The following is a 5,858-nucleotide window of genomic DNA, read 5'->3' on the forward strand; positions in this document are numbered from 1 at the left end:
AGCTGGGACTACAGGCGCCCCGCCACCTCGCCCGGCTAGTTTTTTGTATTTTTTAGTAGAGACGGGGTTTCACAGTGTTAGCCAGGATGGTCTCAATCTCCTGACCTCGTCATCCGCCCGTCTCAGCCTCCCAAAGTGCTGGGATTACAGGCTTGAGCCACCGCGCCCGACCAACATCAGTTTCTTAAACACACACACACACACACACACACACACGGCGGGGGGGCAGGGAGAGAGAGAGAGAGAGAGAGATACTACTTCACATCCACTATGATCGCTAAAATCCACAGAACAGACAATGAGAAGTGTTAGCGAGCATGTGGAGAAATTGGAACCCTCATTCATTGTGGATGGGAATGTAACATAGTACAGTCACTTTGGAAAACAGTCTGGCAGTTCCTCAAAATGTTAAACATAGAGTTACCATATGATCCAGGGATTCCACTCCTAGGTATATATCCGAGAGAGATGAAAACATACATCTACACAAAAACTTGTACGTGAATGTTCACAGCAGCATTATTTGTAATAGCCTGAAAGTGGAAGCAATCAAATGCTCATCAGTTGATGAATGGATACACAAAATGTGGTATGACCACACAATGGAATAGCATTCAGTCATTAAAAAGGAATCAAGAACTAATACATGCTAAAACATGGATGAACCTTGAAAACATTATGCTAATGAGAGAAGCCAGTCACAAAAGACCACATATTGTATGATTCCTTTTATATGAAATCCTAGAATAGGCACATCTATAGAGACAGAAATTAGAGTAATGGTTGCCGGGGGCTGGAGTGTGAGTGGCAAAATGGGGAAAGACTGCTAACGGGTATGGGGCTTTTTTGGAGGGGGATAAAAATGTTCTAAAATGAGGCTGGTCCAAAGGCAGTGAGTTATCTCAATTGGTTGTTGACAGTCAATTACAGATCAAACTCCTTGTTCTACTCTTTTCCCATCTCTCACTACTGCACTTGACTAGTCTTAAAAAAAAAGAAGGCCGGGCGCGGTGGCTCAAGCCTGTAATCCCAGCACTTTGGGAGGCCGAGACGGGCGGATCACGAGATCAGGAGTTCGAGACCATCCTGGCTAACACGGTGAAACCCCGTCTCTACTAAAAAATACAAAAAACTAGCCGGGCGACGTGGCAGGTGCCTGTAGTCCCAGCTACTCGGGAGGCTGAGGCAGGAGAATGGCGTAAACCCGGGAGGCGGAGCTTGCAGTGAGCTGAGATCCGGCCACTGCACTCCAGCCTGGGCGACAGAGCAAGACTCCGTCTCAAAAAAGAAAAAAAGAGAAAGAAAATGTTCTAAAATTAAACTGTGATGATGGTTGCACAATCCTGTCCATATACTAAAAACCACTGAATGTTATGGTATATTAATTATATCTCAATAAAGCTTTATTAAAAAACAACACCTTGCACAGAGCTATCACATAACAACAACTACAATGGTAATAGTTAACATGTCTCTGGCGCTTACTGTGTGCCAGGTACTGTGCTACACACTTTACATATAAGGACTCACTTAACCCTCATGACAATCCTATGAGGTAGGTACTATTATTACCTCCCAGCTTACAGATGAGGGAAGTGAAACAGAGAGGTTGAGTGACTTGCCCAGGGTCACACAGAGGCATAGTGAGGATACTCAGATGATTCATTCTCACTTCTCACTTTATATTTTCCCTCAGTACCTTGTACAAAATAAGTGCTCCATAAATGTTAAAGTAATACAGTATATCCACCAAATATGTCCATTCATCCAACAAACACTTGCAGAACATTATGTTCTAGGCAATATGTATGTTCCCATCCTTATCTTGCTTCTTCTATTGTTTAGATACCCTGTGGGGCTGAAAGCAGATGGGTATTTAGATTCATTTACAAACCATTTTGAGTGTCTACAATGAGTAAAGCACTGCTGTCGACCACTGAGGATATAGCAATGAACAAAAAAGGACAACGATCCTTAACCTCATAGTGCTAACATTCTAGTGGGAGAGAGAGACAAGAAGCAAATGAAATATGTAGGGCACATTGGATGGCGAATGAGGTTGAATAATGGCCCCCCAAAATTCATGTCCACACAGAAACTGAATGTGACCTTATTTGAAATAAGGGTCTTTGCAGACATAATCAACTTAAGATGAGATCACACTGGATGAGTACAGGCCTTAATCCAATGACTAGTGTCCTTAAAAGAAGAAGGAAAATTAGATCCAGAAACACACATACGTGAGGAGAACGCTGCATGAATCTAGCCATAGAGATTGGAAAGATGAATCTATAAGCTGAGGAATGCCAAGGACTGCCACAGCTACTAGATGCTATAAACTGCAAGGAAGGATTCTCTCCTAGAGCCTTCAGCGGGCGTATGGCCACATTGACACCTGGATTTTGGACTCTCAGCCTCCAGGCTGTGAGGGAAACCACTTCTGTTGTTGTAAGCACCCTGTCTGTGGTATTTTGTTATGGTAGCCCTGGGACACTAATACAGACGGTGATGGGTGCTCTGGAGAAAGACAAGGCAGCAAAAGATGATAGAGAGGCTTCGGTGAATCAGATACAGCCTCTGCCCTCAGGGAGCTCCCAATCTACTCAGAGAGTCACGACCATAAGTCACAAACATGACTAATGAGACAGAATGTACAAAACGCTAGAGCTGAGGCACAAGGATGGCGGGGAAGGGTTGGGAGGTCTTTATGGATGTGAAGGTCTTTGAGCTAAGCTAGGATTTCAACAGGTAGAAGGTACTAGAACTGGGCAAGACCTGCTAATAGGAACCCTGTGCCTGTGAGGAAAGGAACGGGGTCAGGAAAACAGTGTCTGTTTAGGAAACCACGTGTAGTTTGGTTGAAGACAGCACAAGAGACGTGCGTGGTGTGCGTATGTATGTGTGTAGCAAGGGATGGGAGATGGGAAGACAGAGCTTGATTCAGCTTAGAGAAGACTCCATTGCCAAACTGAAGGATCTGGATCTTCCCTTAGAGGCAATGAAAAGCCATGAAAGGTTTTTGAGCAGGAGAGTGACATGGTAGGAAGAGTGACATGGTGGGAGGTGAGGGCCCCACGTGGATACTGCACGCACTGAGTATCACACACTACAAGGTGAGTTTAGCATTGGTTCATTGTTGTTGTTCATCAAAAACTGTGGTACTACCTTCTTTACCCACCTGCTGCCTCCCAGAGTCATTTCCCAGAAGCCTCAGTCCCTCCCTGGGACCAGCTTTGCCAAGGAACGTGGAGCTAGAGCAGGAAAGAGCCTTAAAAACCACATCTCACCACTGCCAGGTTCCAGTCAACAAGAACCCGTCAGAATACTGAGAACCATGAAGCATTTGCCTCAGATCCAAAGGTGGCATCTGTTCAAATTGGTTTTTCCTACTGGATCCTCACAGCTCTCTCCCTTCCGTGAGCAGACCTTTTCTCCCAAACCTGTTAGCTGCCAAGCACGAGGTGGGAAAATCAAAATGAAAAAAACACTGGTCTGGCTGGGCACGGTGGCTCACACCTGTAGTCCCAGTACTTTGGGAGCCGGAGGCGGGAGGATTGCTTGAAGCCAGGAGTTTGAGACCAGCCTGGCCATCATGGTTAAACCCTGTCTCTACAAAAATTAGCCGAGCGTGGTGGCGCACGCCTGTAATCCCAGCTACTGGGGAGGTTGAGGCAGGAGAATCACTTGAACCCAAGAGGCGGAGGTTGCAGTGAGCTGAGATCCTGCCACTGCACTCCAGCCTGGGTGACAAAGCGAGACTCTGTCTCCAAAAAAAAAAAATTGGTCTTTCTCTCAGACTTTGCAGTCCAGAATATCAGAGCTGAAAAGAAGGAACTTACAGGTGAATTCTTTCTCCAAATAAGAACACTGAGGACCAGAGAGAAGTGATTTGCACACAATTGCTATGATCAGTCACCACTAGGCTATGACCCTTTTCTTAGGCTATTTCCCGCAGTCTGGTGTTCCAAAGAGTCTTAAGATTGCAGACTTTAGAGGGCAGAAAGGTAGGAAAGTAGCCATCTGTGAGGAACATAGAAGAAAAAAGAAAGGGAAAAGGAAGATTCTCTTCTCTGTGGGGATCCCTAAAGAGATAGCAGTGCTTAAAACTGAGACTGCATTTGGCTAATTAATTAATTATCCTTCCAGCCCCCTTTCCCCTAGTGGGGGAAGGGGTGAGATGTAACCAAAATACCTATCGGTCTCGAACAGCTGCACAGAAAGCAATTCTAATAGGCAAGTCTGGGGTTTCGTTTTAGGAAAATTTTCTCTCTGAAGATGATTTGTAAGCTTGATCCTGTCAGAACATAAAACCACATAACCCAATGTGTTTCCAATTTTGTCCTAGCTGCCATAAAACTTTGAGCCAAATTCAGAGTCCAATTATAATCCAGTTCATTTTAGGTACCTGGCAACATCTATTCGTGCTTCCTTTACATGGTCTCTGGTCTGTTTTCTTCCACATTTTTATCCCTAATTGTCTTTCTTTCATGTTATAAACTGATGAGTCGCCTAATATCCTCTTTAAAGTAGGCGGGATATAAATCTTACATAAACTAAACTATATTTACAGATGCTAAGGGGATTTGAAACAATGAAGAACATTTGAAGGAACAGATGATATTTGGCCTAGAGGAGAGCAGGCTTATGAGGACATGATTACTGTCTTCAGATATCCAATAGGCTGTCAGGGGGGCAATGTAGTGGAATTATTCTGCTTGGCTCCAAAGGGCACAGCCAGAAGCAGTGGGTGAAAATTGCTGGGAGATGATCCCAGAGGGAAGAAAGCTCTCACAGGCGATGCTTGGCGAAGATGGCGAGTTCACTGTCATTGGAGGTCTTCAAGTAGTGGCTGGACAGCCTCATCAGGAGGGTCTGTTGCCTAGGGAATGGAAACACTACATGGAGGAGTTGAATAAGATAATTGTGGCCAGGCACAGTGGCTCACGCCTGTAATCCCAGTACTTTCAGAAGGTAAGGTGGGAGGATCACTTAAGCTTAGGAGTTCGAGACCAGCATGGGCAACATAGTGAGACCCTGTCTCTACTGAAAAAAAAAAAAAAAAAAATTAGCTGAATGTGGTGGCATGCATCTGTGGTCCCAGCTACTTAGGAGACTGAGGCAGGAGGATTGCTTGAGGCCAGGAGGTTGAGGCTGCAGTGAGCTATAATTGTGCCACTGAACTTCATCCTGGGAGAGAGGGCAAGACCTTGTCTCTAAAAAAGAAAAAAAAAAAAAAAAAAGATAATTTTAAAGGCTCCTTCCAGCCCTGATTTGCACTACACAGTCCTAGATGTAGAAAAGAAGTCTGGCCGGGAGGTAAGGAGGGGGGACAAGAAAAAAAGAAACAAAGGTCCTTTGAATACTGGAACATTCCAGCCAGAAGCAATGAACCCTGACAGCCCCTGAGACACTCCTAAAAGGAAGAATGGTCCGTACACAGAACTCAAACCTGCATTTCCCCAGTCCTACTGCATGTAACTCCTACAGGGCAGGAGAAATAAAAAAATCCGTTCCATTGCTCTCCACTGCCATCTAACTGGCTATTATTCAAGGAAGAAGAGGTCAACACTGCTGGAGCTGGAAAGAACTTTAGAGATCATGTAATCCAAACCCCTCATTTTATAACCGGATGAAAAGAGGCTCAGACAGTGGAAAGGACTTGTCTCCTTGTTCACTACTCCACCAGGGCCGTGGTGGAGGTCACTGTCATTGGAGGTCTTCACATAGTGGCTGGACAACCTCAGCAGGAGGGTCTGTTGCCCAGGGAATGGAAACACTAAATGGAGGAGTTGAATAAGATAATTTTGGCCAGGCACAGTGGCTCATGCCTGTAATCCCAGCACTTTGAGAAGCTAAGG

Source organism: Colobus angolensis, unplaced genomic scaffold, assembly GCF_000951035.1.
Source record: "Colobus angolensis palliatus isolate OR3802 unplaced genomic scaffold, Cang.pa_1.0 Scaffold250, whole genome shotgun sequence".
Taxonomy (NCBI): Eukaryota; Metazoa; Chordata; class Mammalia; order Primates; family Cercopithecidae; genus Colobus; species Colobus angolensis.